At 39.5% G+C, this 23,397-nt stretch overlaps 1 long non-coding RNA gene across 6 annotated transcripts in view; it reads left to right on the forward strand.

The window, feature by feature from the left end:
* LOC110394659 overlaps nt 1–23,397 on the forward strand; it is a 75,688-nt gene that overhangs the window by 7,083 nt on the left and 45,208 nt on the right. The window lies entirely within an intron of this gene.

Consider the following 23,397-nt stretch of genomic DNA (forward strand, 5'->3'; position numbering starts at 1 on the left):
TGAAAACAGACCTAGTCTAGGATTTTGGTTGTTTTTCTGCTTGGCTGGACTGCAAATGTCTACAGTTGCATCATCAGTTGCAGCATATAGCTTCATGTTGGTGATTGCAGCAGTGATGGTTGAGGAAGTTCTCTTCTGAAGAAGAATTTAGTCCTGCTGTGAAAATCGTTCCTTAAGATACAAATCTGTGGTGTATGTTCACCTGCTTTCTTTTTCTGGCAGTGCTCAGAAGCAGCCAACTTTCAAGTTCCTGCCACATGCTGGAGCATAGCCTTTGTGATGTAAAATAACAGAGATAAGCATAGAGAATAGCAATGTGTATTGTGGGAAGCCATTATTCATTACTGCAGGATATAAATAAATTTCCACTGTCAAGGGTTTTTTTTCCCCTGTCAAATTCTGGTTGCTGTCTTTGCCATGAATAGCAGTTTTCACTGTTCATCGGGGGCTGTTACATCTTGAAATGTTTTGCTGTCTTGTTTGTAACTTTGACCAGTTTCTAAGAACTTCTAAAGAACACTTTTGCCTAGGTAACAATTGCTGGTAATTCGGACAAAAAACATTTGTGTGTATATGTGTAAGTCATTCTGAAAGTAATGTTTCCTATTTATTTCCATGGAAACTGCAACAGATACAAAGAGCACAATAACACTATTTAATTGAGCGAATTCTCAGCTACAAAACAGTATTTTTCAACATAGTCACCACCATTAGCTACTTATTTTTGCCAGTAATGAACAAGAGCCTGCATGCCACACTCCTAATAATCTGCATGGCCATCCAGAACATGACTTGTTTTTCACATCACAGTTGCCACTGCTGAAATGTACCGCTCACTGTGCTCACATCCACTGTTTGGTCTCCATAAAGGTTCAGCAGGTGTTGATTAATGTCGATGTGTACAATTTAATCTGTGTGGAGGAATTTGATGATACACCTTTATATCATACACGCTTCCATAACAGATGTTTTGTCAGACTTCCCCTCTGCTGCAGTCTGTCTCATGGCAACAAGGCCAGGTTGGCTGGGGCCCTGGGCAGCCTGGTCTAGTATTAGATATGAAGGTTGGCAGCCCTGTCTGTGGCAGGAGGGTTGGAGCATGATGATCCTTGAGGTCCCTTCCAACCTAAGCCATTCTATGAATATTGGTGGCAAGGTTCAGCCTCCACTGCCATACCACCACCACCTGCCTCTGGTGTTGTGGGCTGACATAATAAAATAGGAGGCATTGCTTTTGGAATAGCTCTCATATATACATTGTATAATTAGTACTTTCAGTGGAAATCTAATAATTATATGTGCCTGGATTATGTTTTGAGATTTTCTACTTCATGGATGTCCAAGGAAGTGCAACAGGACTGTTCTTCTTATGAAGAAATATCCCATGACCGTCACTTTATAATTAAGACACAGTACTTAATTCTCCACTACCTTGCAACTTATGTTATTTTATGCCTTTATAGAATGGAAGTAAAATAGCATCAGTGCAAAATTGTGTGAGAAATGGTGGAAGAACTGACAACTGCAATATTAAAGACAGGCATGACCCTAATTTTGTTTGTTCTATTTATGAGCATGATATACTGGAAGTAATGCATCTATCTGCTAAACAAAATAGAAGGAATAAATTCCTTCTTGGAATGCAGATGTGATGAATCATACCTTGAGGTTACTGACAATCACAAGTTTGTTGCACTTACAGTTTGTCATCTCTGAGTTCTGAGTAGAGGTTTGTGTTTTCAGTCTTACAAAGCATTGTGGCTGTAAAGCAGCACCTGTACACAGTAGTGACACTGCTATCTGGCATTTGCAGTTGGTACAGATGAGCTGAAACTGAGGGTTAAGAACAGAATTAAGTAATACTTTCAATTTATGCTAGCCTTCTTATTTCTGACTACCTTTTAACAGTTTTCAAAATGTTACTGCCATAATAAAAAGATGGAGACCCTGAGTCTCTGTAGAGGTTTTCTATGGCTGCTAGTGTGAGAATCACGCAAGTTCAGAATCACAGAATGGTTCAGCTTGGAAGGGATCTCTTGAAGGCACTTTATCCTCCTACTCAAGCAGAACCACCTACAGCAGGCTCGTACAAAACTGTGTCCTGGATGGCTTTTGCATATCTCTGCAGCCTCTGTTGGTGTGACCGTGTGCTCTCTACAGTCTGTCTTTCTCCCAGTTTCTTTCTTCAGCATGGCCTCGCAATGCAAGGAATCCCGTGAGTAACTGTACTGATAACGCTCACTAAAACAGATTACTGACCACAAATCCATCTCAAACTGGGAGGGAGAGCTGAAAGAACTGATAGCAGACACCTGGTTTGATAGCTGTGGGCTAGTTGAGCATGCACCTAAAAATAAAGTATGACTGAGTAAATTATCTTTACCCCATAATTAATGAGCAGCCTAAGAGCATCTCAAATTCTCCTGCACAGTAGCAGGCTGCATGACAGGATCTCCCCTTGAGTAGGTGTGTTTCTTGAGGTTACGTCTGTGTGGAGATCCCTTACACCTTTATGATACAGATCCTCACTATGTGACTAATGGTTTGTTTCAGTTTTATTTACTAAGATTATATCTGAATCACAAATAATTCTGATGAATTGAGCTCTCACTTTAAGGACTTCTGAGTTCTGGTTTCATATAAAACCAGTACAAACTCAGTTTCACATTAGTGTCTGCAGTCAGAACTCAAGAGGCAATTCAAGCATGGTGAGTCCCTATGATTGCCCTTACTGGACTCCAGCCCTGCTCTTCAGCTTCCTGGGGAGTGCAGAGTGAACCTCAGAGCCATCTGAGAGCTGCTACTGTTACTCAGCTGCTACATGCTACTCATGGAGAGTTGTTGTGACAAGATTTACTGACCCAATAACTAATCAGGAAAATAAACTCCTGTGCGGTAAGGCTGCAGATTAGTTTTGCTTGCATTCAGAGCTCCATAATGCCGATGGTTTTTCCTCTGTGCTCCATGAGTTCTGCCCAGTTAATGGTGCCTGTTGTTTGAATGGTCTCTGGTAGTGCTTGTGAAAGCTGAAGGAGCGAGGATAATCAAAATGCCTACAAATGAGCTGAGCAGAGTCAGGGATCAGAGGACGTCACATTTGTTATGGTAGAAATTGAATTTAGAGTTGTCTTTAGAGTCTCGGTAGAGCGCTTTTCTGTGAAGAAATGCTTATACAAGTTCAGTGTGAAATATTTTTGCAGGAAGCTTGTTCTAAAAAAGCTTTAGGGAGAAAACACTTATGTGATTGCGGCTATCTAACAATGTGTGCCTAAAATATGTATGTGAGATGGTGAATGTTAAATTCAGTATAGGAAATAGGACTTGGAATGGAATGAGGTAGCATTTTGCAATGATCAAAATTGCATTTTTATATAATTTACAGGCTCTTGGTGGCTCTTAAAACTCTCAAAGTGGCACCCTCTGTCACCAATGGGAGTGAAAAATTTCAACTCTACAAGAATTTTTTTTCTGGATGCTCTTGAATAATTTTATGTACTAGTTACTCTCAGTGACTTTGATAAGAGCTACTGTTGTATGCCTGTGCCCTGTTTGTTTGTTTGCACATTGTGCCGTTCTGAGCTTACTACAAGTTGATTGGGCTTCCTTGTTTTATCATTGTTACTATTAGAATGAAAAGCTATAAAATAGTAGTGCTCTGCTATGATAGGTGCAGAGCACAAACTGGATAGGGACTGTTTCTTTAAGAGGCAGCTATATAAAGGCTGAGGACTTTCTTACTTTCACAGTCTTTCTGTGAACAGAATTATGCATAGGGATTGTTGTGTGTAGCATCAGGGAAGATGGCAAATAGATTGATGCCTCTTTGTAGAAACTCTGCAGAGATGAAAGCTCACCCTGCCATCCAAACAAGGTGAGGGAAAGGCGGGGTTTGCACTTGGTTAACCAGCAGATCCTAGAATAGAGAAGACCAGAAGCTTGCAGTTTCTGGCAGCAGAAGGGTGGCTTGTTCTCCACCCACTGATATGCAGGTGCCTTGGTAGAATACAAGGAGGTAAAAGTCATGTCTGGAGAAGCACTGGAGCTGGTTGAGCATGAACCACGCAGTAGCACCAAGAAAAAGGCGCAAGTGGCTCTCTACTGCAGGGGGCAGGGGCCCTGTTTGTCAGTGTGAGCTGCTGTCTAGGGAGGTTTATGGTTGCTGGGGGTTCAGGTCTGGTGTTACAGGCAGAGTAGCAGACTTGTCCAGTCGTCTATTGCTCATCAGCATTGCATCAGTGATACTGGTAGGAGGGATCTGGAGCACATTCAGGGTGACTACACAGCTTTGAGGTGAATGAGACTCAAGGCTGTGGGAGCCCACGGCTTGAAGAGGAAGGGATGGATCCTGCAGATCAACAGCTGGTGCCACTGTTGTAGATGGAAAGCTGGACTGTTGGCCCCCAGATCAAGGGTTGAGGGTTGCATCAAAGAGCTTTTTCCTGATGAAATGGAGTGAGAGCATCTTTGCCAATAGGCTGGACAACCTTGTGAGGAGAGCTTAAGTAAGGAGAAACATGGGAGGTAAGGATACATTAGATGGGGATGCAGAGTGACAGGAGAGGCTTCAAAAATGATAAAACAGGGCAAATGATGCCTTCATGAACTGTATGTATGCACGTGCGTGCAGCCTTGGAAATGAACAGGTGAAACAAGAACTCTCCTTGTGGTAAGAAAGCTGCTCTTAAAGCAGATCACAGGGAGTGACTTTTAGTCATCACTCCTTAGACCACACCTAAACTACTGTATGCACTTAATGGTTGGACTGGATGATCTTAAACACCTTTTCTAGCCTTAATAATTCTATGATTCTCCACTTGCCCCCTCAATACAAGAAAGACATTGTCAATCTGGAGTGAGTTCTACAGAGGGTTGTAGGATGTTGGGGGGCTGGAGCACTCGTGCTGTGGGGAAAGGATGAGGGAGCAGGGTGACTTTGAAGACATCCAACAGCAGCCTTGATGCCTGCAGGGGGGTTACCAAAGAGAAAAGATAGGCTGTGAGTGACTATTGTGCATGACAGGAGGAGAAAGGCAATTTGCAAAGATAAAATAAGAGGTTCCTACTGCATGTAAGGAGCATTTTTTTTTTCCCGGGAGGACAGCCTGGCAGTGGGACAGGCTGCCCTCATTTTAGTACATTTTTCTCAGCAAAAATTGGAGTAGTAGTGATTTATCACATTTCTGCCTTGTCAATCTGAAGATAACTAGTTTGACTAAAAGGTACCTAGCTGATACTGTATTCCTGTGCATATCAAATGCTTAATGTCATCTCCTCAGCTTTGAGAGATAATGTTGCATCCTTTATGTCTCCTGTTACTTATTCATTTAACAAATTGTCAGGGAATGTAGCACTTGTCTTCTGAGGCCACGTTATTTCCATTCACAAATCCAATGCATACACTGGCTTCAGTTAATACCTTAGAAGTATTCCTGTTTCCTGTGATAGAAGGAGGACTGTAGATTTCTGGGTGCTAGAAGGCTGTGGCGGCTGGTTCGTCATAGGGCTCTTTGCAATTACAATCTGGTTGGTAAAGCTGATCACTTCTAATTTTCATCCATAACTGTAGAACATAAGAATGGCTCAAATAATAGCTTTCTCTGCATTTGCAGAGATCTCGTGTAAAATCTTATAGCGTTTCAGTACAAATTGTATAAGCTTCACAGAGCATTCAAAATAAGAGATTAAAAGCCTCAGGTCATTGACTGCTCTAACCACATCCAGCCTCTCTGCAGTATCTTTGGTCCTTCTCAGGTAAAATTCCATTTTATTTCCCCCCCATCTTTTCAGAAGAACAGAGACTGCAGAGTCAGCTTCTACCTAGCATTACAGATGATAAATAAAATTTGCTGATGGTCTGCAAATGCTGATGAAGTAGCCTGGGATGTTTTGGGTTACACCAGACAGTGAGCAAAAGGGTGCAATAAAGGTTCATCTGCTTCCTGGAAGGAAAGGATAGTGCAACGGAACTCCGATTCATCTCCAGAAGAGGATACTTCATTAGTGATTAATCTGTCACGTATTCTAATGTATCCCTGTAACATCTGTTTTTGCAGACCTATACCTTGAAGTCCACACTCATTTGAATCAGTCATAGTGTGTGTTTCATTTGCTATTACCTTCCCCTTTGATTTTTAGTGTCTTTGTCAGCGACTTTTACAATGGGATTGAGTGTATCTTCTGTGAGGCTGTGGATGACACCAAGGTGAGTAGTGCAGTTGATGCACTGGAGGGAAGAGATACTGTTCAGAAGAACCTTGACAGACCTGAGAGGTGGTAGTGGGGCTGGAACTAGATGATCTTCAAGGTTCCTTCCAACCCAAACTATTCTATGATTCTCTGATCACATAATACTTGCAGAGGTTTAGTTGCAAACTGCCTGCTTGGAAGCAGAGTCTGTTGCTGTGGAAAAGTCTGAAGCAGGCTTAAGGAATATTTCAGCCCTTCTTATATAACTTGCATTTGACTATGCTTTTCCTTATTTGTCAGATTAATTCATTTTGATTTTTATTGCTTTTTCTTGTCTGTTTTCAATTTTATTATATGTGGTAACTGCTGCCTTACTCTTTCTAGAATTATGTACACGTGAATTTCCTTTTTTAAAGGAATTCCAACCCTTGTTCATTGATTTCTTTTATCTGTTTGGGATTTAGATTGGGTTTACATTTTTATCTTTTGATGTGAAGTTTTCCTATCTCTGAATAATCAAATGAGCAGGGTATCAATTTACATCCATACTGTATAGAGGCATTTTTCTCTCCTGTGCATAGCTCAAATAACTTTGGTCCTATCATGTTTCTAGCTTTAACAGCCTAGAGGCAGTGGTCATTTTTAAGTACAATCAAATACTAAGAACACTGACTTCTGTGGGACAATTTTGTTATATGTATGCCATGCAGTAATGATTACCAAGGATCGTGGAGATTGTTGTGTTGGATTCAAGTCTGCTGCAAGTAGACAGGCAAGCACTTGGAATTGTAGCTATTCTTCTAACTTCAGATTTTTGGATTCTTGTTTGAGCCCTGCTGTGGAAACAGTCGTGGTCATTGATTGGGTAGGATTACAGTCTGTATGTGTTTTGTTGACAGGGAGAAATGATTCACTGGATCACAGCCATTGCTTTACTCATCAAAGTGTATGAAGGCTTGGAAGCTTCTCTGACATGCCTTTCTAGAGGATCTGTTTGGTCAGACGTTAGCTTCAAAGCAGCTCTGTAAATGTCATGGAAACCCAGAACAGTTGCATGGTCCTGAGGTGAGTGTGCCATGAGGTCTGATGGCCTGGGTAGGAACGCAGGATCAACACATGATGTCAGGAAGAACCCAGGGAAGTAGAACGTTTATTTAGGTCATGCAGGAACCTATCTGGGAGGTTTTTGTACGTTCACTTCTATAGTCAGTTAAAACCCGGTGGAGATCTGTGCTGCTTGATGATTTACCTCTGTCTATAACAAAAGTTAAGAATGCCCACTGTCCTCAGAACCCTTGCAGAAGATTAGATATGGTTGTCTAATCTCGAGACCTGCAAATTGGCAATGTTTTGGAGGAAAAGTTTAGGGAAAAGAGCTCTTAGGGACCAGGTTATGACATTCATGTCTATGTGCTGTATGGAGGTGTTACTAGATATATTCCTTGAAACATGAAATCATATGCAATAAAGTCACTAATTTAGTTGTGAGATGGCCTCTTTATTAAGATGGAGCATGGGGCTAAGGAATTAAAAACTGGATCCTAGAGAAAGCTGAAGGACTGAAGTGTAAGCAAGCACAGTGGGTCAAAGGCTTATCAGCTGCTTCAGATCTTTTACTCCCACCTTGTACTGAATACTTCAGAGATGAAAAAGATTTGCCAGCCCTTCAATAATTCTGGCTTCAACATTTCGGGCTTTTATCTAGAAAATGTAATATAAGGACTTTGGAGGGGGAAAAAAGAGCTGCAGTGAAAGGTAAACCTAAACTGTGTCTCAGTGTTTCTTAGAACTCATCCTCATAAAAGAACTTGAAATTCTATGAGCATGTTTTGGTGCCAAGTGTTTAGATATGTATACTATCCATACTTGTATGTGCAATCACCTTAGAATTCTAAGGATGAAAGGTTTTCTTTGCTAGCTAAAACGTGATGCAATGTAGCTCATATACTAGAATCAATATCTAAAATCGGTATTTTGCAAGTTTGCCATCTCATTTTGCTTGTTTTGCCATTTTGATACTTCATTAATGGACTGAAGATGTTTTCAGTCCAAGTATAAGTTTGGGATTGTACCTTGCTGAATTGATTAGGCACGTGAGTACCTTGACTTCATCAGATGTGCTGAAAGATTAAGAATGTGCCTGAATAGCTTCTGTAATTGTAGCAAAATGTAGACCAACTTTTGGTCTTGTTCAAGTATTATTTTTCTTCCTGCACAGTTGAACAGAGGAAAGATGATTGTCACCTTCTAAGATGATAGTAGTTTGTCTCAATAAGAAAGTGAGGTAAACTAAATCTTCCCTACTGAAGCATACATAGACCTCTAGGGAAGCAGCTTAGAATGGTAAAAATGCAGTATTTCTTATGTGGAAGTATACTGATGGCTTTGGAGTAGGTCATCTACACTTTGTTTTCCAGATTTGCAAGTGGAATTTTGAGAGCTTGAACATAGTGCTTTTTCCATCTGCTCCAAAAACCTGTCTTATAACAACAGGCTTACCTTTTTATTTTAAGTCATCTGGGATGTTTATGGATGAGAAAGGACGATTCAGGTTTTTCTGCATTAATTTGAGAGTGATTTATTAGCTGTTGATTTAATACATTATTGGCAAGTGATGATCTTTGCATTGTAGAATCAGGTAGCTGTTAGTAAGCTGTGTATGTCAATACTGCATGATTCAGTTTTTCCTTCCTAATGGGAACTAAATCCCCAGAGGCTGAATAATTCATTTCTACCTCTAGGTTTCAGTTAACTCTGAGTTGACTCTTGCCATTGATCTGGTTCTTGCCATGCAGCTGTATGGCAGGAAGCAGTGTAACCGCTGTTGGTGTGGCACTTATTTGCCAAGTTGTGAAACTTCATAACTTTTTTCTGTATGAAGAGTTGCATTTCTGTTCAGTTGCATACTGCATGACTGCTCTGTCCATGTGGCCCTCATCCAGCGAAGCCTGATGCTTTTGGATATGGAAGGAGACTGAGTGCGTGTATCAGGGCCACCAGCAGACTGCCTCTCTCTGGGCAGAGGCTTCTGGGACTTCCTCTAGACTTGAGCTGGAAGGTGATGCAGCTTATTTTCTGACCTTGGTTTCCCTCTTCATGAAAAGCAGAGGAGTCTGAGATCTGTATTCTGCCTCAGGAGGGAGCTGAGATATTATCAGTGTGCAGCCATGCCGAAGAACTAGGAAGTGCTTCACAAGCCTGCTGTGTGCTCAGGAGTTACTTATGCATGGGTTTTGCTGTGCCACAGTATGAACTTAAAGGTCTGTCCTTACTAACACTCATGCAGGTAAGTAAATTTGCTAATGTAACAGCACACTTAGTGGAGCTAACCGTGCTGAGCACAGCCGCTGCAAGGAAGTGGAAGCGTTCTCCCTTCCCCTTCTTTAATCTTTATTATTTCATTACCACTATTACAGAAGGGAAAGAAAAATCAGAAGTTTAAATATGCAAATTGTTCATACAAAATGGCTGTTGCCCAAATCACTGTCTTTTTGCTCTCAGGGTTTTGCCACACAATAAGAACCTGATGCAGCACCCGCAAGAGGAGTACTAATGGGGGCAGGGAACAAATGCAGGTTAGCTTCAAACCCAGTTGTGTTTTCATTGCAGCATTTGTGCTGACATGGCCAGAACTGGTTGCCTCACAGCAATATGGCAGCTGAGTAATCCTCCTGAAGTTACTTGGAGCCAAGAGAACCTGCTTGTGTGATTGACCAGCTGGTGACTAGGATGTGAATGTACTGGAAAAAATACTTTCAGTTTACACTGGGAGAGATTCTTATAAACATTGACTGCAGGAACTTAAACTGCATTAGATGAATTTAATCATGCATTTTATGCTGAAACCTTGAAGCAGTCATGTGAGCTTGAGATGAGTATAATGAAGTTTGGCTGAGACTGGGCATAGCTAGGGCTGCCTGTTAGTGCATTTGGCTGTCCCAGTGGCTTCTCAGCTGCTGGTACTGCCCTGGGAGAGCAGGGCTGTGACAAACCACAGTCCTTGACTATAGGCATGTTTCTGTTCTTTTGAACACTTGAAGGCTGTGGCATGGCAGCAGTGCTAAAGGCTTTAAAAAAAAATCCTCTATTAGAAGTACGATACTAAGCTTGTCCTTCTTCAGGTCTGAATGTTTCTGTAATTATGATTTTAACAATTGCTCTTGCTTGTTTCAAATTACTACAAAACTATCATATAATAAGGATGTTAAAGAAAATTTAGTCCGGTTACCTATTTTTAAGGAAGCTGTCTTAAGAAACTATTGTTTGGGAGTAAAGGTATTTTTGTTCTGTGGAAGTTTTATGACAAACAGTGTGTCTTCTGAAGGACAGGGTTGTATTGTTTTTTCCTTTTTTTTTTTTTAGGAACTTGACATAGAGATGTTTGGTAACTAAACTTCTGAAGAAAAGAAACAGTTTTTATTATAATAAACATAACTATAGAAGTGCTAGGTTTTCATATTTTGTAAATATGTGCAAGTATAGAATAGATGAAAGTTTTAAGTTCAGTGGATATGTTCCAACAAAATCACAGTTGAATTAGTAAATTGTGAGCATGCAACAGCTGTTTAAAGCAGGTTTTTTTAATGTAAATACTTAATCCTGAATTTGCTGTTGTCACACCATGACAATGATGTGAGGAGCTGAGTAGCAATTACTGCAGTTAAGAGAAGACTAAATATTAATGTAGGATGAGTGAAGTGAAAGTCTCCCTCTTCAGCAGTTTTTTCCATGGACTTAGAGTTACCTCTCCATTTCTACTACTGTTGTTGAATATGTTTAGTTATGCAGTGCTGGATTTTCTTCTGGCTAGAAACAGCAGCCACGAGCTATATAATCATTGCTTAGTGGTGAGGCATACAGAACTCACAAACAAATTGACTTGGCTTTTAAGATTGTGAAGTGAACCTTTTTTTTTTTTGCCTCTGGCAGAGAGGCAAGAGGGATGAGTGCAATTTTCTACTTCTGAAAATAAAACTTGTGTAGGTGTTATTTGCCATAATAACTATCTTGGGCGATTGGTTTTAATCCTATTGATGTATGGAGTTAGGAAGAATGAAATTCTCCAGTGAGAGCACTTTAAATGTTGCATTTATGTTGGTGGATGAGCACACACAAGTAACTTCCTCTAGGGAAATGCTTTCTGCCTGTGCATATGTTGGGAAGTAGTGCAGCTCATTTTAAGTGGCAAGGCAATTAGTGCAGAGGACCCAGTCCATATGCTGTATCAGACCAGTCTGGCTGTAGATTCAGTTGCACGTAAGCAGTTGTTATGACGCTGGCTTGACTTCAGCTAAAAGGAATCCAGTTGTGCTGTAAGACCGCTTTGGGAATGAAACCTAAGCACAGCAAGTGGGCAGTGCTGCTCAAAAGTGAGTTTGTCTGGACTTGATGGTGTTGTTCACTCAGTGCAGTGAGGTATTTGAACTGCTGTCTGTAAGAGAGATGAAGGGTAAGCTGATATTTCTGTATCCCTCATCTTCTCATGGTCATTCCAGTGATTCTGCATGAGCTTATCCTTCTCACCCTCCTTATCTTCTTGTTTTCATTTGAGCATCTCTTAAAAACAGAGTTAGTGCTTATGGAATACTCAAGCTTATTTCCAGAGTTGATTCAGGCTTTCTTGTGATATTGGGGGTAACATTGAAGCCCTTAAGTTTCAGTGATCTGGAAAGGTTTGCTTTTACAAGAAACCCATAACAGTTCACTTCAAGTTTGAACAGTCTCAACACAATCTGAAGCTATTTGATGTGGATGGTGGCTGGATTAGATGATCTTAGTGGTCTTTTCCAACCTTAATTATTCTATTTGTATTTTAAGCCCAATTTTTTTTCCCATTGCAGCATTTTTGAGTGAGTTGTTTTTAACTGAGGCAGAGTACTGACTTCAGTGTGAAGCTACATTAGAAATGACTTGGTGGAATCAATGACTGACAAAATGAAATCTTTGGGGAAAAAAAAAAGTCTAATAGAGAATTGGTTGTTTGGATTGCAATTTTCTGGAAAAAAATAAAGAAGGGCGGGGTTGAGAAGTGACCAGGAGGGATTTTTTCCTTTGTGCTTTTTTTGAAAGTCCCTGAACCCTTCTGCAAAGGCAGAAAGATTGCATATTACTGCCTGGATGTCCTAGGGCTGGTCTGACAGGTAGTTAAAAGTAATTTGATTTTGAAGCACAAACACCTGGCTGATAAATAGTTGGAACTATCTCCAGTGACATATAGCTTCAGTGAGGTGTAACAGAGAGAATGTTTCATAACTAGATGATGTTTCAGATTTGTTGGTTTTATGACTACTACTCCATCCAGCAAGCAATTATTTAAATCTGTGCTCTGTTCTTAGAATTGCTTGGAGACAAATTTCTGAGCAAGTGTTTGCTTTTAATCTATCTCCTTGAAGCAGCCTGGAGGAAACTGGCAGATGTTAATGGCAGACTGTTCTCCTTTTGTTTTTGCTTGGTACTTGGAGTAGGAGGAGAGTTAATTTTGATGTGGTGTTTTCTAAATAAAGCAGTCTGTGGAATTTATGAGTGCTCAGAGAAGAGGTATGTGATGAAAAACTTAAGGGAAAATAGGGGCAATGGTAACTGTGGAATTAGTAGATTTGTTACTATTACTTAGTTAATTGGCCTAAGTTTAGGTAAAATGTTTTTGAAACCAGACCCTATGCTTCTATAATGTTACTGAAGAGGACTGAACACAAAGTGGAAATCTTATATGCTTTTTCTTCTTAACAGTTAAGTTTAGAAAATGTTCAGTGTATTTGTTATAGTACATTAAGCACAAATTTTAGTAACAGCACAGAATTAGAATGTTTTCAGACTGATCTTTTAATAATGGCATGTAAACATCTCCATCTTGCTTTATGCTTCACTGCTTTGCCATTTGTTAGGTGAAATCAGCTCATTAAATTATTTTGATCATAGATATAGCTCAGTTTATTTTTCTTTTCATGAGTTTGTGAAGAAAATTTCTGGCTAAGAAGTAGTTGAATAGAATAGTCAAGAAAACTTGCATGCCTGATTGCTTTTTTTGAGCTAGGTAATTGGGATTTGTTTCTCTTGTAGGGATAGATGTGAAAAGAAGCTAGAGTATGAAGTGTGGGTATAGGCACTTAAATGAACAATACTGCTTACTGCGCATTGAATGAAGTGTTAGTTCCTAGCCAAGCTGATGCACAATGTTCAGAAGCATCAGCTGTCCTAAGCATGAAGTCAAGTCATCCAGCTTAAAGCCCTCCTACCAGGGTTTATGTGATTTCATTTTAAAGAGTTTGAATGATTAACTTTAGAAGGAAGTCCAACAAGATTGTAGAGAATAGCTTTGTTTCCTGACTTGTGTGTTGAGGTTCTTTGGTCCATTTCCTACTGAGGATTTATTAAGTTTCATAGCAGACAGAATAGGAGGATAAATTGATTAAAATGTAATCAGTGAGGAAAAAGGTGGAAATGATTGAAGTACAAAGGAGGAAAGGCATAAACCACCTAAGAAATGAAAAATCATCATTGTACTAGAAATTTTGAACACAAAACATAGAGATGCTATTTTGCCTCTATCTGCATTCCTATAAGAGGCACAACAGTCTTTCCAAACAACTATCTGATGGATAAAAACATATGTCCAATTAAATAATGCTGTTTGTTTTCCCTTTTACAAAATGCTCTCATCACATTGTGTGATAGATCTGGTTGTCTGGGAGAAACAGAATCAACCATGCAGTTAGGTTATTTCTTCCTGTCCCCAATTATGCCTTCAGCAGCATTTGACAGTTGACAATATCTACTTGTTATTCAGAATAACTTTGAGAAAAGGAAATGATAAAAGCTACAACTTTCTGGTTAGTAATTACAGTCTATTTGAGGTATAATAGATCTGAGTAAACCCTGCACTTTAGGAAAGGTACATTAGTTGATGAAATGATCATCACTATTCCACATAATGTACTTTATTGTTTAAATGTGGGATTGGTAACATCAGTAATTCAGGAACTCTGCATTTATCCAAAGGTCTTAGTTTATAGGTTGTTTTTTGTGTGTGTGTGCGCGCATTAAACCATGCAGCAGCATCACTGGCTTAACCATGCTTTTGGTCTAATTCAGTTACACCTTTTGCACATGATTAACTTTAAGTGTGAATGTGTTTCTGCTAATGTGCATAGAAGCACTGAAGCTCTGCAGAAAATAAGTGACAGAATCTGTGCTACTGTTTCACCAACTACAAAACTCCCCTGAGCTGCTTCTGAGGTCTTGTAGTTCATGGATTTTGAGACAGTAGCAAGTCTATCTTGGGAAATTATATATCATGTCAAATGTAGGACATTTTGTAGAGGACAATGCTGCAAACAGGCTGCAAAATCCTGCAATCATGGAATGGCTTAGGTTGGAAGGGACCTTAGGGATCATCTTGTCCAACCCCTCTGCCATAGACAGGGTTGCCAACCACCAGCTCAGACTGCTCAGGGCCTCATCCAGTCTGGCCTTGAATGCCTCCAGGGACGGAGCATCTACAGCTTCTCTGGGTAGCCTGTTTCAGTGCTCCATCACCCTCTCAGTAAAGACTTTTTCCCTAACATTTAGCCTAATTTTCCTCTCTTTTAATTTTAAGGCATTCCCCGTTGTCCTTTATAACTATTGGATCATGTAAATCCCCTTCCTGTTAATAAGCTCCCATTCAAGTGCTGCAAGGCCACAGTGAGGTTTCCCAGAATCATAGAATGTCTGGGATTGGAAGGGACCTCGGAAGATCTAGTCCAGTCCCCCTGCCGGAGCAGGAACACCTAGATTAGGTCACCCAGGAACGCATCCAGGCAGGCTTTGAATATCTCCAGAGAAGGAGACCCTGTGACCTCTCTGGGCAGCCTGTTCCAGTGTTGTTACCTTCACTGTGAGGAAGTTTTTTTCCTCATGACTGCTTGGAATTTATCAGGTAACCATTGCATGACATTTTCCTTAAGAGATAATAGTAATTGTACGCCCAAGAAGTGGTCACAGCACCAAGCTCGCCAGAGTTCAGGAAGCAACTGATTTTTTGGGTGGTCCTGTATGGAGTCAGGAGTTGGACTTGATGATCTTTATGGATCCTTTTTAACTTTGGATATTCTATGAGTCCACGGTTTTCTTTACTCTGGAACTGTTATTTTCTGGGATAAGTTGAAGGCATTCATATTTTTGGACTAGGTGTGATCTATGCTTGCAATATTGAATTTAGTCCCCCGACGGAAGTGCTCAGACTATGCAGTTCGTGGTCTTTAATACAACTATGCCGGAAGATGTCAGTACTGTGCTGTTTTACTACAGATGTTTGGTCCAGTTAACAGTTCTGGGGAAAAAATGATTTAACAACTAACAGTGGAGTAGTTCTGTCTTTCATGTGTGACTAGAGAAAGTGTAAATGAACACAAAATCACTATTTAGCCAAGATACCTAATCAGGAAAAGTAACTTATTGTGACTTTATGTTAGCATCCTTGCTAAATTGAATTACAAAGTTAAAATAATCACTGCAATTGCTTGGTGAATCTGAGTGTGAGGGATACTTGATACTTGTGTAGTCAACTCTTTCTGCCTTTAAATCATCACTTAATCTCTTCTGAAGGAAAAACTTAGAAAAATTTTGTTTGAAGTATTGCACGCAAAAGTAGTGACATGCAGAATATTATGCATCTGATTAAGTGGGGTTTTGCAATATAAAATTACATTGGGATAGAAAACCTCACATTAGCCACAAGTATTAAATTAAACTAGCAAAACTGATGGAGCTGTGCTTGCTGCTTTCTCATCAGCAATGCTGCAAATTTCCTATTCCAAATTTCAGCATATGTTTGAGGTGCCATTTGAAAATGGCTCCTGTGTGAGGAAATGTTCACATACCCTTAACTTTATGATAAGTGCTATCATTAATACTTGGTTACTGAAGTATAAGTAGAGGCTTAGCCATTCTTCTGCAGCTGTTTGATACTTATGAAAGTAGGTGAATTTTACTTACGTCTGCAGTAGCAAGTATTGCATGTCATCTGGTGGCCAAGGATATTTTTTCAGTTCTTTTCTTTCTGATGTGACAGGGGAGAAATCATTGTGTGAAATGAGAACAATAAACATGTACAATGTAGCATAATCAAGAGTATCCCTGAAAACATCTGTAATGCATGTAAAAGATAACACTTGCCTTGTTTTTAAGGGGAAGCAGCTAGATACTTCATAGGTCTCAAAGAGAAAAATGTACTTGTGACTTCTGTTCAGTGATAAAAGTAAAGGCTTCTTCAGAGAGCTGGGAAAGCACTCTCTGAATTCCTTGCCTTATTGTAGAATACATTACTTGATTAAGAGAATAAACATTAACAAGCTGTGAAGAAACCTGAAAGTGCAGTGTCTTGTGTATGTGTGTTTAGAGATAGGGACTAAAAGTCATTAGGAAGAACATCTCTGTTCCATCCTATTACTGAGTAATGAACTGTTTGCTGATCAGCAGTGGTAAGCACCTGATGGCCACCAGCAGCCCATTCTCCTTGAAAAGGATGACAGTTTCTCAGAACGAAGTATTGATTCAAACTTCCTTCTTCTCAGGGGAATCATATGGTGCTTATTGCTTATTTCCTTGGTAATGTAAGCTGGTAATGGAAATACCAATACATAAATTCCTGAGTCTTTAAGGATCTTCATGAGTTACTCTGGATGAGCCTTCCTGAGATTAAAAGCCCCTGAGCATGGAGGGCAGTGCTGTGTTCAGTGCTCAGGCAGTAGATCTTGTGTTTTTCTCTTACCTGTGGAGAAACGATGCGGACTTCAATATGTACTCTCTTAATCCTGACTGGACTAGGAATGTCAGTCTGACTATGACTGACTGGCTCCTGGGGAGTCTTTGCCTGATTGAAATGGTCAGATTGGTTTGTGATATTACTGGTTCTCAAGATTGATATGGAAAAGGAATAACACATTAAAATTATGTGGCTTTTTGATGCTTAAGTAATAACAAGACAGTCCTTCCCTTTGCCACTCCTCCATGTATGGCAGTAAAGGCTGAGCCTTCCTGACAGTATTCCATTACATGTTGTTGCTGTGTGACAGATACCAGTGGAGAGGTGGAAAATGGTATCTCACACATAATGGCATTTGCCGTGCAAGTGAGTATGAAGCAAAGTTTTGTCATTGAATTCTTTCATGTGGAAAAAATTGCACCTGTTGAGATTCATCAATGTTCATCAATGCTGAATGTTTATAGAGACCAAACAGTGGATGTGAGCACAGTGAGATGGTGGGTGGTGCAATGATGCCATCACAGCAGCTGTGAAACAGTGGTCACCTCCACTGCTGCAGATTCTCATGAGTGCATCATGCAGACTCTTGTTCGTTGCTGGTGAAAATGCAGAGCTGATGGTGGTGACCATGTTGAAAAATACTGTTTTGTAGCTGAGAATTTGCTCTATTGAATAATGTTATTGTGCTCTTTGTAGCTTCCATGGAAATAAATAGGAGGCATTATTTTCAGAGAGACCTGAAAGCTAGCAGAATGCAGTTACCAGAATGGCTCAGTTGATGGTACAGTTTTTTCTCCATATTCTTATGTGATAGTTCTTGATGGGCTTTCTGGTGTAATCCTAATGCATTTCTGACACTCCATGACAATCTACTCCCCTCCAAAGTAGATTTCTTCTAGCTAAAAAACAGCCAACCCACATCATTTAAAATGCAATCCATGTCTTCAACAAATAATTTTCACTGCATCTTGAACTTTAGATAATGCTTCTATTTGGACTACTATGCTAACAAAACGAAAAATTGTCACTTAATTAAAACTACAATGATTTGTCAGAACTGTATGTTCACTGTCTTCAGCAAATTGACACTCTTACTGGCAGTAGCTGATTAGACAGAAGGTGAGCACTACGCTGTCAGGGTCTTCAGCAGCATTTTTTTGTTAACATCTGCATTTGATTTTATGGTTCTCAGTGCACATTCCTACTCATGAAATTTAGTATAATCTTTTGGGATTTTTCTTCTGTGTCAAACAATGTTCTGTGCTCATGCTGTTATTTTTTATATGCAGTCCTGTTAAAGTCCCTGTTATGAAAAACAGGTTGTATTTACCTTGAAGACCTTGGATTTGTTCTTGATCTGAGTAGAAGTAATAGGTAATATTGGTCAGGCCTGAAGAACAGAGATTTCAGTAAACAGCGATGGAGGCACAGGTCTAGTGATTAGATAAGGGTTTGGAATACACAGACTTAAGCTTTTGCCCAGGTTTTTAGGGGCTTTTAGCCTGGATTTTTCTGCCTCTAGCAAAGAGCAGCTGTTTGAACTTGAGCTTCTCATGAGCCAGGCCAGGATTTAAACATTCTTACAAGCTTACAAAATTTCTCCAGCGCTAGTATAGAACAAAACCTTACTTGGAGCACTGCCACAAGACCAAATGGCTTTTAATCATTTTCTGTAAGTGATGTTAGTAAGAGTGCTATTAAATAACTATTTGCTTAAATGAAATGTATGACATGACAGGAATATTGGTCTGAGTTTTGACTTAGCCTTATGTGAAAATCATAAGCCAAGAAGTTTAAAAGCAGATAAATAATCTTGACACTTTGAAAATAAGATCTTTTCCCTCTATTTTTTAAGCTGCACTGATTTTTGTTTTAATTTAATTTTCCCTACATGAAACGACCCTATTTCAGTTTTATTTTGACAGAAAGCAAACAGTAAGCAGAGCAAATTAGGTGTATAAATGTTCAAATTGGATACAAAATGTCAACAAACAGTTGGCCTTTTTGCATTTGCAGTTTTTATTGCTGAGGGGGTAAGTGACATTCAGCATTGGCTTCGGTATTATAGCATGCTCCTGTGGTGGTGTCCTAGTGAGACAGGCAATTCTGGAATGAAAGGTGCGGAAGAAAGCTTTCTTTTTTTAGTATTATTTTGAATAGTTTCATGGTGTTTTCCATTGTGTGAGGATAACACTGTGAAATAGTATAAGCTAAGGCAAGTAAGTTAACTGCTTGTTAACTGGCTTTCTTACAGGATTAGAGTTTTCAGCAGAGGGGAACACAGAGGAAGGATGCCTCAGTAGCTATGGCACTGGCGTGTGTTTTGGAGACTGAAGTTCATTCTGCTCCTGCCTCTGAGACTTCTTAAATTGTTCGTTCCTTCCTACTTCTACTGTATGAAGGACATTGAAAATAGAAGACTGAAAGGGCTGTGAAGAGCTCAGCTGGCTAGCTGCCAAAAGCCATATTAACACTTCTAGGATCAATTTTATTGTTGATAGTTCAAGCATTCTGGGGGAATTAAGAATGGGGTGTAGCAAATGGCCTGGGGTTTAACAGTGTGCATTTGGGGCATAAGGCATTCGGTAGCCTTTGTAGAAGGGAACGATGCCACTTGTCACTGTCTAGATAGAGAAATAACTTGAAATTAGGCTAAAGAAGGAGAGAGTTCATGTGGTCTTGGACCAATTTGGCAGTTCCCAGGTGTGTAGCATTGAATGATAAGCTGGATCATCCTATTGTCCGTCTTTAAGAATCAGTAGTAGGCACTAAATTGAAGCGCTCCCCTGAGTAGTGCTAAATTCTGACAGAGCTGTAAATGTTGCACTGTGTTCAGCTTTCTATCAGACTAAGACATACCGCACCAATTTACCTCAAACTTCACTTGAGAATGCTAAAGCAAATACAAAGTTGTTTTTTTTTTTGAAAGCATATCTGAGATTAAAAAGAAAGTTTGTTAGGGCTGTTTTTAAGCTTGCACGTGGGGATGCATGAAATGGCTTCATTGTTCAGTGTCTCAGCTGCAAAGCTGCTGTGCCTCCTTCAAGAAGCTGCTTTTGTAACAGAGCTGCCATGGACCACACCTTCTGTTGCCTGGAATTCCTACAGTTACACTTGACATACTCATTGAACGCTTGTGGTCTGTGTGCAATCTTATGTCCTGACAAACAAGGAAGGCATGCTTCATTTCCTCCATGCTAAGGAGTAGTCTGGTGGATGTTGGAAAAATATGAAATTTATTCAAAGAACAATTAATGTGGCATTCATGACCTTAGGATTTCCTGTGTTGATTGTGTCTGTTACATGTTCTGTGACCCTGGAGTCTGTCTGTGTTGCTGAATACGTTTGCCATTTAATTGTGACTTTACGAAAGAAAAACTTGCCACTTTTAAATTCAATTTAACTTCAATTATTATTCATTATGGCTCAGCTTGAGATTGTTTCTACAGCTCAGCTTTCTCATTTAGAATATATACATTAAAGAATATTGGCCAGACTCTTCAGTGAGATTTTTTCAGATGAGTTTTCTATGTATAGAAATGAATGTTATGAAGACAGCAAGGAGGCTCATTTTACTGCGGTGTGGAGCAAAACTGTTGTATGTTGCGTGATCCAGTCTCTACCATGAGTATTGACTGCATTACTCTTATGATAAGAGTATAATTAGAGTATATTTTAATATAAAACTATCTGGCTTTATTCCAAAGTTTATGCGTGATCTACTTTTGTGTATTTTCAGTCATAGGTGCATAGACTGAAACTTCTATACAACTTTAGCTTAGATTTGAATACCTGTTGTGTATTGATTTATAGCAATTAAGGCCTCTATTTTTTTCAACTTTCTTAACATTTTTGTTGAAAAACTGAAATGTTTTACTCAGTGCTAGTCTGCCTGTTGAAAGAAAAGTAACACAACTGAATTTAACTAAGTTCCAGAAAACATTTCAATTCCTACTTCAGTTTATTCTGACTGTTCAGAGAACAGAAGTCTGACAACAGATCTTTGATTAGCTGCCTGGCACTTAATGTTTCCAGTCCCTTTGCTTTCTACTACAGAAAGCAGAACGCTTTATCAGAGCCACAGAAGGATAAGATTCCTAACAAATCATGTTCTTTTTGCTAGTATGCAGTTGCACCTCTTGATGTTTTGGTATGGACTTGCTTCAGGGGAAAGTGTAGTCTTTTAGTAACACTTGTAGATTATTTCATCCATTAAGGCTGACTTGTAGTAAACTGGTTTTGAAAATGCTTTTGTTCACTGACTTTCTTTTCAGTGTTTCCTTCTCTAAGTCCAGTGTTCCAATTTCTTGATGAAGTACTTAAATATATTCATAAGCTTTTTTTTAAAGCTGAATTCAATAATTTAGGGAGTAAAACTAAGTGTTCTGAATTGTGGCTATGTCTGACTCACTCAATGCCATGTTAGGAAGCTTTTGAAGTGGTAAACCTCCCTGTTTGTGGTACTTCTGTGGGGAAAGAAAGAACCTGCATCTAATTTACTGGAAAGAGCTGAGAAGATATAAATGGCTACATTTAAATCATTACAGCAGAACAAATACAGTAAGTACATGCCTCTGTACATGGCTGTTAACATAGTGTCTCTCTGAGTCAGAGGTAATGGTGCTGCTCAGTTGATGTTTTTCTTGTTTTGGTCTGAGATACACAGACCCCACAGCTGAAATGAATTTAGTATGTTAAGTACCACTTAGTATGGCTTTTCTGTGCTGATTTTCTTGGCCAAGATTTGGAAGATGCTTGGCCCATCTCATGCTGAAATGCTTCAGATTAAGCACTGTGCTGTTTATGGAGCAGAATTGTGACTCCACAGATTATTTTCTGATTCACTCAAACCCATTTAAACAACACTTCACATTACTGCTGAGTGAATGTGGGGTGAATCTGGCAACTCTTAGAGAAAGTTAGTGGATTAAGTATGCAAGAAAATCAGGTGCTGTTAAACACTTGCTCTGGCAACTGTTTCAGGGGCTGTAATCTAGCAAAAGGGAGTGTGTGCTTAAGAGCATGGTATAAAGATGCACAGTTTCTGCATGTAGTTTGAAGATAATATGGGTTATAATTTGCATGTGGCTTACTAAAGATTCTTGGGGTGAACGATTATGTGCCAATGTGTTTATCCAGTAGAGCAGCTATTATCTGTTTTATCAACTAGTAAGTGTTTGTTTTGTGATTCCTTTTGTCTTCTCATGGCTTGTCAAATTGCTTCCATTTGGGTATTGATGTTTCAAATCTAAAATACCTGCAGAATGCACTACAAGTATATAGAATTAATCTTATGCAAAATTTTTTCCGTCACTACAAAATCTTGGTAGGAGGCATTCGTGTCTGTCAACATTTGTTTTTTAAAACAAGTAATAGTTTTTATTGGAAAACTTCAGTGAGCATTACTCAGGCTCAGAGGGCCTGTATTGAATGACCTAGGATACCCAGCAAACTAAACAAGTACAGCTTGGACTGAGGAGCAAAAACATGCATTGATTTTTGCTGCGAAGAGATTTTTTTCTTTGTGCAGCTTAGGGAGTAATTGAACTCGAATTATTGAGCATAGATGAATTTCCTGAATATTAATTATTTGAGAGCTTGTTCCAAAGCTTATTGAGATAGTAGAACACTCTCTTGCTTCTGGAACATTCAATGTCTAGTAATTAATTCAATGAGCTGCATTACCCTTAGATCACTAATAATTCAATTATGAAGTTTCAAACAACACAACTTCTTGAAGATAAGAGCTTTGTGTGTGTTACTTACGCTCCGTTTCTGCTCCTTGGGCATTGCTAATGCATACTTGAGATACCCAAATGAATGATTCAATGAGTAAAGAGAAAAGGAGATCATTCACTGTGCTTTATTACTAAAATATGTCTCTGCACATGTTTGGCTTCTTCTAATCTTCCTAAATCTCTAGGAAATTTGTGCTGCTCATTGCAATATCCCGAGATTAGCTGGGGAAGGACAACCATCTGTGGCAGATGGTTGCACAGTGCAAAGTGTAGTCTTGACCTTACTGGTGCAGATTTTTGTTGTGAGAATTCCTGTTCTCTTATTTTTTTCTTCTTCTGTAGAGAGTTCGTGCATTCACTGCTCTTCTTCCTTTATCTGGTATGATGTGAGAAGATATCTGCAAGAAAATGAAATCGCCCCAAAACAAAAATCCATGATCAGAGCTCCTGTGTTAGACTGCTTCAGTTCTGTATTGTGCTTCAGTGTCTATTTCCTGGGGCTTGTTCCATGAGCACACTGAGCACTCCAATAGCTGCTGGTTTACCAGATTATAATGACACCTACTGGTTTGTAGGATGCTGGTTAGTAGGTCTCAAAGCTGTGTCCAGTTTTACAGCAAATAGAGCTGTGGACTGTTTTTACAACAGCTTGACCTTGTGGGGTGGGGATTGCAGGGAGTTCCCAGAGGCTTTCTTTATCTAGTTTGCATGTGCAGGCATTGATTTTAG

The sequence above is a fragment of the Numida meleagris genome, chromosome 2 (genome assembly GCF_002078875.1).
Source record: "Numida meleagris isolate 19003 breed g44 Domestic line chromosome 2, NumMel1.0, whole genome shotgun sequence".
Classification (NCBI taxonomy): domain Eukaryota; kingdom Metazoa; phylum Chordata; class Aves; order Galliformes; family Numididae; genus Numida; species Numida meleagris.